Source organism: Mandrillus leucophaeus, unplaced genomic scaffold, assembly GCF_000951045.1.
Source record: "Mandrillus leucophaeus isolate KB7577 unplaced genomic scaffold, Mleu.le_1.0 Scaffold587, whole genome shotgun sequence".
In the NCBI taxonomy this organism is placed as follows: Eukaryota; Metazoa; Chordata; class Mammalia; order Primates; family Cercopithecidae; genus Mandrillus; species Mandrillus leucophaeus.
Genome location: NW_012106330.1, coordinates 446,591 through 457,843, shown reverse-complemented (window position 1 = coordinate 457,843; position 11,253 = coordinate 446,591). Strand labels below are relative to the sequence as shown.

Here is an 11,253-nt window from a genome sequence, read left to right as displayed (position 1 = left end):
GTCCTCAGTTCTGCCCTTAGAGGTAGTTTTGAACTGGCTGAATCCATCTTCCACAGGAAAGCACTGCAAGTATTTGAACTAATTTAACAAAAATAATTTGGAAACACAGAAGGTCTAGCAATTCGGAGCAATGAAGACCTAAGCCTGTATCCTGCATTTCCTGTCTGTATGCTTCTTAATGAATTCATACTATCCATAAATTTGTGTTGAACACCCACTATGTGCTGGGCTCTATGGAGGACATGCCTTGTGGAGAGATTATAGGACAGAGGAAAGATGACAAGATCACACATACCCCTGAAGCTGCAGAATGGAAACAACTTCACAATGGAAACTTGAGCCCATCTCATCTGACCTTGCATTTCATCCAGGTCTTCCTAAGCTACCAAAGTATAAGCCCCTCTAGTCATCCCGCCCCTCCCACACACTCACTCCAATTTGGTTCTGTGTCCTTCCTTAGCAAATAATCTTCCCATAGCTGCTCTTCTGGAATTCCAACTCCCAAGTTAATAAACTCCGCTGAACTCTCAGCCTTTTCCCAGAACACTAACTCCATCTGCGTGGCAGGATTTCCACTGAGGATGCTGCCTTCCTCTCTACTAAAGTGAAGGCTGCTTATTTTCCCAATGATGACTCACAACAGAGCAAGAAAAGAAGGAGCTGCCATTCTTTAAGCCTCCCAATGGCCTTTTAGATTCCTCACTTATTCATTCATTCATTCAAACTAGGGTCCTTCACCCAGTATACAAACACGTCTTCTAAGGCTAATGCATTCTAGTTACAGGAATAACTAGAGAATCTTGTGACAGTCCCTCTCAGCTCTAAAGGCAATTTGTCCTCTCTGGACAACTGTAACACTGAGTCAGGAAAGGCTGAGCTGAGGACAGATTTTAGATTGTATTTCTGAATTCCATATTTCTTCCAAGGGGAGAAAAGTGAGATCTTTTCTGCTATTTCATCATCACATTACGATTTGGGGAGGAACATTCTACCTTCATAAATGCTAGAGAATGAAAGATAAACAATGGAATGTGTAATGCTAAAGGCTTATAAAGTTTAAACCTACCATGATTTAAAACGAGGTATCTGAGAGGAAAGGGGTGGTTGGTGCAGACTCCAGTGTGGGGGATTTTAAGGTGCCATGAGAGAGGACAGAGGACAGGGTCATGGTGGGTGCTTTGGTTCCAGAAGAGGCCCAGGAGGAGGGTTCGGGCTCTTTGTGCCACATATCCTATTTGATTTCTGTGTGAAATGGCCTTCCCCCGGGTTAAGCCAGCACCTGATGAAATGTCCTTCAGTGAGGCCTTGCTGAAGAGAAATCAGTACCTGGCTCCCAACTCTGCTGAACAGGACTCTGTCTTTTCTCTGGTGACAAAAATAAACAACGTGACTGATATTTGATTGTGGCTCTAATTTGAAGTGCAAATTCAAGAAGTCTGACAGGTGGGATCATACAAAGAGAGAACAATGGCTACAGGCCACAATGCAGCCGCCCCGGTGGTAATACTAAAGACTCTGCCAACACTGGAAGCTGTTACTGCCCTGGGGAACAAAGCTGTGGAAAGCCTCACAGTACAAGATCCTGCTGAAGTTTTGACTGTGCTGACCAACAAAACTGCCTTAAAATCTCCAGTGAAAATTCTCACTACAACAGTGTCACTCCATCTTGGAAAACTGGACCCCAAAGTCTATTTGGAGAGCAAGGTATTGCAGAATGCCTTGGCAGCCATCCCACCTGCCTGCTGGATTGAGAGAAATGCCTCTCAGTCCATAAAGTCCTCATCAGACTACTCAAGGACTTGAGGATTCGTTTTCCTGACTTTGAGCCACTCACATTCTGGATCCTTGAGCTACTGTGTCATTCTGCTGTGACGAACAACCTCACCAGACAGCCTTTGGCCCTGTTGCATATGAGCATTGCTTGCAGATTCTGGCTGAAGGACCGTTCCCGACAGGGTCAGTGGGTATCACTGAACTGACCCCTGTGAGAGTACACACAGTCTGCAGGACATGGTCTGCACACTGCAGGACATGGTCTGCCACACGGCTCTGACTCTGGTCCGAATCCTCTCACATGGTGGCTTTAGGAAGATCCTTGGCCAGGAGGGTGATGCCAGCCATCTTGCTTCTGAAATATCTACCTGGGATGAAGTGATAGTAACACCTTCAGAAAAGGCTTAAGAGAAGCTGCCAGAGAAACAGGAAGGAGAGAAGAAAAGGAGAAGACAGAAGAACCACCTCAAGGAGAGAAAGAGGAAAGCATGGAAACTCAGAAGTGGCCTTCCCTTCACTCTCTTTCCTACCCAAGGGGGAAGACTGGAGCCTAAGCTAGCTGCCAGTGGGCTTGACATGGTGGCAGGCATTTTCATGGGTCAGGAAGACAACAGGAAGGAAAATAAACCCTGTAGAAGGAAGTGTCAGTCCAGTGGGTTTTGATATTGGCTTAGCAGCCAGAGTCTCCCATTTGTGACCTATGCCATCCATCTGTAATGAAATGAGATACCAACATTTCTTCCTCATACTCTAGAATCCCCAGCTCCTGAAAACCCCTCTCTCAACTAATAACTTTGCTGTTGAAATGTTGTGAGCTGTTAGTGTCTGGAAATCTTTTTCTAAGAAAAACAACGTAAGTACTTCCTAGTAGGGCATATATAAATAATAAATATAAAAGGAGATAACCTGAGAGCAAATACTGCTTTGAAGATCTACAAATTTCTGCTTTTTCCTCGGTGACATAACTTCCAGTGAAGCTGTTGTTTATAGATTTTCCCTTCATTAATTTGGATGATATGAGCCTGAAGACTAAGGGACTTGGTAGAGAAAGAGAGCAATGACTATGGATGACTTTTATTGTGAACTTTGCAAATTAACAAAGCCATCTGGCTACAGAGAACCCCATTGGCTGACACTCAGGCCATGTCAACTCCTGTCTTTAACCAAGCTTTCACAACTTAAGAGGTCTTCCAGCCTAACCTCACTGCCCATCCTGGACTTCAAAAAGTATAGCTATGTAATTTGTTTATTGCATTCTATTTCATATTCTATTTTTATCCCCCAAATAGAGCTGCCTGAGAACAGAAATTGTTCTTCCTACTTCGTCTACAAAAAAGGCATAAAATCAATACATGTTAAGTTGAGACCTTTTGTACTTTCCTCATCAGAATACACAGTGTTTTAAGAACAGACTGCAAATTTTATCAGTGGAGTGTTACATATCAAGGAGGCCATCTTTTCTTTCACCTAAGATAGGGCTATATTAAAACAAGCACTTGATAAATGCCTTTTAGTGACACTATACTAAAAAAAAATCATTATAACGTTTAATAGATGCCTGCCACATGTACAAATATATACAGTAGTTTTAAAACAGTAGGTACAAAATAGAAAGGTTCCCATATCTTACCAAGTTGACAGCTAGCTTTTAAATAGCTGCAGCACACTGATAGACATTATGTAAGTGAATCCGTACTTCCAAATAGTCATGTTTTACACTTCTGAATATGTGAATAGAGGAATTGTTCTAAGGTATTCACTACACACGCATGTGTGGGCGCACACATGCGCGCGCACACACACACACATTTTCATCATTGGCAACTTTTTCCTGGATTCCTCAGACTTGAGTCAAGTGTGTTCACCCTCTCTGCCTTTCACCAGTGCCATCTCTTCATACACCCGTAACTATCTGGCACAGGGTGAAATCATGATTTAGCAAAAGGGCAAGTAGGAGGCAAAATGGAGTGCTATCTTCCATAATTGCTATTTAAAGGAGACAATAAAAAGGATGAAACAAATTAAATTAGCAAAGAAGCAAGAGCATCCCAATGAACTGGCCAAGATAATCAACTTGGAAAATTAGCTATTAAACCTTCATGCATACTCATTTTCATAATTTTTTGTGTGTGCTTCTGAAATGCAACCCCCCATTGAAACGGCTGGGATGAAGGTGCTTCATTTCCCTGAGATAAGTCATTTGCAATTGGCCTTAATGAAATTAGAAGTGAGGTTTTTTAAACGCCCTGGTTCATCATTTCCCATTGCAGTACTGGAGTGTTTTGATTGGAGTTGGGGAAGTACGTAAAGGAGGTGAGAAGCTGGCTCAGACTAGTCACCTTTCTGAATTCTTCTACTTTATTTTATTCTCTTTTCCAAATGTATGTGCTAGAGTATGGATTTTGGTTTTCATTATCATTACCTTTATGTATCATCATCATCACCATATCATCATTATCACCATATCATCATCCTCATCATCTTTTAAAAGACCTGATTTTTACTTATTTGCAGACTATCTTCCTTAAATATTTAAGGGTACGAATTTCTATGCATATTTTTTATCTTTTAATCTCATCTTATGCTCTCAATGTTAGTCCTTCTTATGTATAGGTCTTCATCCTTATGAAAGGCTAATCTTTATTACAGCAGTCATTGAAAAGACCACAAGCATTAATAAAATCTATAAAGAATAAATATCCACACTTACTTTTACCCAATAATTCTAATTTTTTAGTCTGCGAGCTGTTACTAAAGTACAAAATAAGTAGCCAAACACATTTATTTAAGATTCTTCTTTGGTACTTCCTTTCTATTCATCGGTTTGCTAAATTGCTACCTGGAGCAAAACAGGAATTAGAGCGCATATTTAAATAGGACAAATTTTAATAGGAAGAGAAGCAATGAATTTGGATTATGAATTTGGATTATTCACAATCAAAAATTGTGAGAGCCAATGTCCTGAAGATTAGCTATTCACATAAGAATGTTTCCAATGAAGATTAAGAACACATCTTTATGTAGCAGATTATTAGTGTGGTCTACTCCTCTTTTCCTTGATTTCACTTTTTCTAATTAAATATTTTAATCTACTGCTGAAGAAAATAATTTCTATAAACCCTTTTCTCCACATGTGAACAGTGAGTGGCATTTCTGAACTTAGGCAAGATTTAATAATCCCAGAACTCTCAGACCAGAATTTCAGAGGCCCCTAGATGTGTTATGAGGCAGCTTAACAATATGATTTCACAGGCCTTGGGTGGCAGAAGGAGGTCCAAATGTATGCTTGGTACCTAAAAGGCCAATGTTCAAACTAACTAGTGCTCTGCATGTTCAGTCTTATTAATTCTTTATTTCTGAGAAAGAAATAAAAGACCAAATGAAAAGAGAAACTCTAAATCAGGGGTGTCCAATCTTTTGGCTTCCTTGGGCCACATTGGAAGAATTATCTTAGGCCATACATAAAATACACTAACACTAATAATAGATGATGAGCTAAAAAATAAAAATAAAAATCACAAAAAAATTCATGATGTTATAAGAAAGTTTACTAATTTGTGTTGGGCCATATTCAAAGCCATGTTGGGCTGCATGTGGCCCGTGGGCCGCAAGTTGGACATGACTGCTCTAAATCAAAGTAAGTAGATGGTACTTCAGGCCAAGTATTTGATATTCATGTTAACTTTAGCTAAATGGAAAATGCCTGATGGCATACAATTAGATTAAAATACATTTTCACTAGAAAGACAAAGAGGTCTTACTTTTTGAGGTATCAATAAATAGCCCTTGGTAGATATACATCCTTGTAATTGTGCATTAATATTAACTTTGTATATTTTAAATTTATCAGAATAGGATGATGTGTGTCCCTGGTTCATAATTGTGTTAAAACATTTAAAATGCAAAACACATGTATTAAACTGTCACACCACCTGATGCATTTTTTCCTTTGTTAGGAATCAACACGTTAGATTTTCAAGTTGTTTTCTTGCCTGTTAAATTTCATTCCTGAAATATTTTTGAGTGTCTACTATTTCCCAGGTTACTGTATTTACTCTGGGAATTCAGTATAAGGGATGAATTAGACATACTCCCTGCCCCTACTAAAGAGACCGCAGATACAGAGTTTGATGACAAACAACGAAATGTTACTATGCAACTTGGAAAATGAAATGTTTATGTTGTAAAAGATAAAGTAGACTATGTGGGTTTTATTGTTTTTCTGTTTTTTTTGTTTTTGTTTTTGAGATGGAGTCTCACTCCATCGCCCAGGCTGGAATGCAGGGGCACGATCTCAGCTCACTGCAACCTCCACCTCCTGGGTTCAAGTAATTCTCCTGCCTCAGCCTCCCAAGTAGCTGAGATTACAGGTATATACCACCACACCTGGCTAATTTTTGTATTTTTAGTAGCAATGGGGTTTTTCCATGTTGGCCAGGTTGGTTTGAACTCGTGACCTCAAATGATTCACCTGCTTCAGTCTCCCAAAGTGCTAGGGTTACAGCCACCAGCTACCATGCCCAACCAATAAAGTAGAATATTTGCACTTAGAAACAATCCATTTTGTTCTTCTGGGTTTTATTTGTTTATTTATTTAGAGACAGGGTCTTACATTGTTGCCCAGACTGGAGTGCTATGGCCCATCAAAGCTCACTGCAGCCTGGAGCTCCTGGGATCCAGGGACCCTTCTACCTCAGCCTCCCAAAGCACTGAGAAGCGTGAACCACTGCCCCTGGCTAAATTCTTTATTCTTTTTTTTTTTTTTTTTTTTTTTTTCGAGAAGGGATCTCACTAAGGCACCCAGACTCGAGTATAGTGGCATAATCATGGCTCACTGCAGCCTCAACTTCCCAGGCTCAATCAATCCTCCCACCTTAGCCTCCCTAGTAGCTGGGACTACAGGTGTACACCACCATGCCTGGCTAATATTTATATTTTTTGTAGAGACGGGTTTTGCTTCTGCCTCAGCCTCCCGAAATGCTGGGATTATAGGCATGAGCCACCACGCCTGGCCCTAATTCTTCATTGTTTGTTAAATCTTATGGTTGCAAAGAGCAAAAGGAGAAATGGTAAACATACATAGAATCCCAACTCTGTTCCAGGGATTTTATATTTTAAAATAATGCACCCTTGTCTCAAAGAATCATAAACCATAAGAGTTTAAAGAGAACATATTTTAAAAGTTAAGATTTTGGCCAGGTGCAGTGGCTCAAACCTGTCATCCCAACATTTTAGGAGGCTGAGGCTGGCAGATTGCTTGAGGCCAGGATTTCAAGACCAGCCTAGGCAACATGGTGAAACCCCATCTCTATCAAAAAAATATATATACATATATATACACACATATACAAAAATTAGCCAGTATGGTGGTGAGCGCCTGTTGTCCCAGCTACTCAGGAGGCTGAGGCACGAGAATTGTTTGAACCCAGGAGGTCAAGGTTGCAGTGAGCTATGATCACACCTCTGCACTCCAGCCTGGACAACAGAGCAACACTCTGTCTCTAAAGAAAAAAGCAAGATTTAAATTAAAACTAAACTGATAGAAAAAGAGGTTAAACATAAGTTTTGAGGAACATTAATCTAGGTCACATGGTAAATAAGTGGACTTTTATGGTCTATTTGGGGTACCTGTGGTAGATTAAGGATGACTGCGAATTCTTTGCCACTCTTTCCAGTGAGAAGTAGACCACCTCTCCTTGAATCTAAATGGCCTCTATCACAATTTTGACAAACAGAAATAACGCTGTACTAGTTTTTCAGGCCCAGACCATAAGAAACTGGCAGCTTCCACTTTATATCTCTTGGAACACTCACTCTTGGAATTCAGCCCCCATCCTGTGAGGAAGCCTAAGCAGCCCCACAGAAAGGCCCTTGTAGAGAAGAACCAAGGACCCTGGCCAACAGCCCCCATCCAGCTCCCAGCTGACAGCCAACACCAAGTTGCCAGCCATGTGAGCCACGTTGGAAGTGAATCCCCCAACCTCAGTCTAGCTACCTCAGTTGACAACAGGTAGGACAAATGTAAACTGCCCAGATGTGCCCTTTTTAAATTTCTGACCCATAAAATTGTAAGTAAAATAAAATGTGCAGGGGGAAGAAGGTAGATTGTTATACAGTAACAGATCATCAAAACAGAACCTAATTATGATTCATACCATCAACTCTATGTGCAAAGTGGGTAAGAAAACAGGTTCTAGAGTCAGACTGCTTGGCATCCAGCTATGTAACCTTGAACAATTTAATATCTCCATGCCTCAGATTCTTCTGCAAAATTAGGTTAACTATAATCTAAGTCATAGGATTTTTGAAAGAATTAAATGAGACAATTCACATAAGCACTTAGAAAGGGCCTAGCCCATAGCTAACATTATTGAGAATTCACTATTATCATCATAGGAAAATGTGCTGAAAAGTTAGAAACTACCAATTTTAAATGGCCTTTAAAACACATATGTTTACAGCTCGAGACCTGTCTATCTATCAGATTCTTCAGCTTTACTCTCCTCAGCTTCCCATATAAAATCATGAGCATATCAGTGACTGTCTCCCTCAGGGTTAATTTGGTGTTATCCCAAGCTCTTATGTTTCACGTACTGTGAAAAATATTGTTTCAAGAAATGGTCCACTCACCAAAATCATGTATCTCAATTGTGTTAAGTATATAATGACTTGCCATGTTAGCAAGATAAATCCAGGGTTAATTTAATGTTAGTATTTGAGATTTATTTTATTTTTTCTGGTTCTGGGAACTTAAACATTTCTTCCACTTGATTATTTTTCTCCCTTGTTTTTAGTTAGAAGCAGCATTCCACCAAGTAGATCCACAAGATGAATTTGCAAATAGCAGTTTCCAAACTTTTGAATTGTTCAACCTGAGGGACAGTTCCATCCCCATGAATACTTCACATAGTGTTTATCCTGCTCTTAAATGTTACCTGACTCTGCTACTACAAATCAAAGAACTGGTGATTTGTCTTGGGGTCTTAAATTAATTTTGAGCAGCTCTGCGAGTTGTGTCCCATGAGAGAGCTTGTGGGGAGGAAAATCAAAGAAAAGCAAAAAAAAAAAAAAAAAAAAAAAGGGAGAACAAAAACAAAAGAATACCCACAGGTTTGCAAACAGGTCTGAATAATACACCAGTCCCATTAAAGTATGTTGTTAATCCCAAGACAATTAGTCTTCCTGTAAGAAGTGTATGTAGGAACACATTCTAAGTACATAGATTGTTGTCTGAAACTCAGAATAGTATCGCATATCAACCCAAAATGATCTCGCCACAGATCACAAATGACATTACTTGAAATATCTTAATTTATGCATCAGGTTCTTCGACATGGGAAAATTCCCTGAATATTTGTACAAAATGAAAGCGAAGAACACTATAAATTGAAATGCAATAAAAGGAGTTTATTTCCAAGCCACAGCTTGGAATCATCTCCGTTTTGAATGTTGCTGGCAAAGAATGTATTCTTGATTAGGCTTTGTTGATAGGCAAAATGTGGAGCATATTTCCAGTTCTATTAAGTCTCTGAGGCTCTAGAAATTCAATTCTGAGCTACATAAAATAGATCAGCACAATTTCTCCTCTCCTCTCCCACCAAGAGAAAAAGAAGCACCCAACCAAAATAGAACTGACAGTATACAAGAGAATTCACAATTTCTAGGATGATCTCTGGACATATATACAAAGATGAAATGCCATGGAGGGGAGCAAAGTTAGAAGGTCTTAAGAAACGACTGGCCAATGCCAATGATACAGGAGAAAAAGATGGAAGGAATAGGGAAGGACAGATAAACAAGCATAATTGGGAGGGAAGCAGGGAGAAATTCACGACGATATTACATCCTGTGTTAACAGAATTGCTTCTAGAGGCAACTGTGCCAGAAGTTGCTGCCCCCAGAATTTGCAGATATCTTATAGAAGTGAGAACGAGAACCCCAGGGGCCAGTTCCTCATTTTGCCACTGGCCAGTTGTATGATCTTAGAAATATTAAATATTCTGCATTTGTTTTCCCAGATATGTAAAAAGAGCAATTATCACATGTTCCCTACTTGTCCTATAGAAATCTCTGAACTAGAATTATTTGAAAGTCTATGCAACTTGTAACTTATATGATACAATTTCACAGTTAAAATTTTTGTCATCCCCATTCTAAGAACCTATCCAAGGTGTAAACCTCATAAGCACTAAGGCCACATCTCAGCATCTTGGTTCTGCTTCTTACCTTGCAGGGAGGCTCAAAATCATCACAGAACCACAGAGAATGTCATTAGTTTTCTTACTTTCCTGGTTATTGTTGACCCTTAACTACAGGTCTCCTTCCTGGTGGGTTTCCTCCTCCATGGCTCCCCACGTCATGGGGCTGCATTTTTGTTGTCAGATTACCTCTAAACACACGGTCCCCCAGCAAACATTAAGTCCAATAAAAACATCACCAAAAGGTATTAAAAGTTGAGCCTGCGTTTTTACATTTCCTCTGGAGTCTTATTCTTGATAATTTACATAACTGCTTCAGAATATTGAACATGCATTTTTAAATGTCACTGCTTGCAGGGATTATTTGTATATTGCCTTAATTAACTTCAACTTCAAAATCTGGTGATCAGAATCGGGGTTTTTTGTGCATTGTATCTCCTGGCCTCTCTAGCACTGGTTTAATTAGGTTCCCAGCTTGCTTTCACCTAGATCAAAAGCGCGAAGAGGGGACTTGAGGAGGATTATCATAATAAATAAAATACACTTGCTTGTTCTTTCTTTCCTCATTCTGTGCGCATTTTTGCTTTTTTTTTTTTTTAGTTCATACTGTAGAAATAATGAATGCACAACATGCCTATTCTACATATGATTGTGTATCTAGCATTCTGCAGACATTTAACTTTTTTTTTTTTTTTTTTGAGATGGAGTCTCGCTCTGTTGCCCAGGCTAGAGTACAGTTGTGCAATCTCGGCTCACTACAACCTCCATCTCCCAGGTTCAAGCCATTCTTCTGCCTCATCCTCCTGAGTAGCTGGGACTACAGGCGTGCACCACCACACCCAGGTAATTTTATTTTTTTTTTTGTATGTTTAGTAGAGATGGGGTTTCACCATGTTAGCCAGGGTGGTCTCGAACTCCTGACCTCAGGTGATCTATCTGCCTCTGCCTCCCAAAGTGGTGGGATTACAGGTGTGAGCCACTGTACCTGGCCTGACACTTAACTATTAAACCAAGAACTGTGTATTCCAAAAACTAAACCTACTTTCAAGCTCAACATTATGTCTCAAGGGAATGCAGAACAACTAACTCATACTATGTTTTTAGTGTTTTAGGTCTACACTTTCAGAAATGCTGGTATCAAGGAAGAAATGTCATTCAAACTATTTATTCAAAGTTATATTAGTTTTCAAATTGACAGAGAAATCACAAGATGGAATCATCTATCATCAGAATAGGCAAAGAGAAATGGGAAAGATCTCTGATTCATAGAAAAATGAAATCC

At 39.6% G+C, this 11,253-nt stretch overlaps 1 pseudogene; it reads left to right on the top strand.

The window, feature by feature from the left end:
• Positions 1-1,141: 1,141 nt before the first annotated feature.
• On the top strand, positions 1,142-2,327 carry LOC105553218 (annotated as a pseudogene).
• The last annotated feature ends 8,926 nt before the right edge of the window (positions 2,328-11,253 follow it).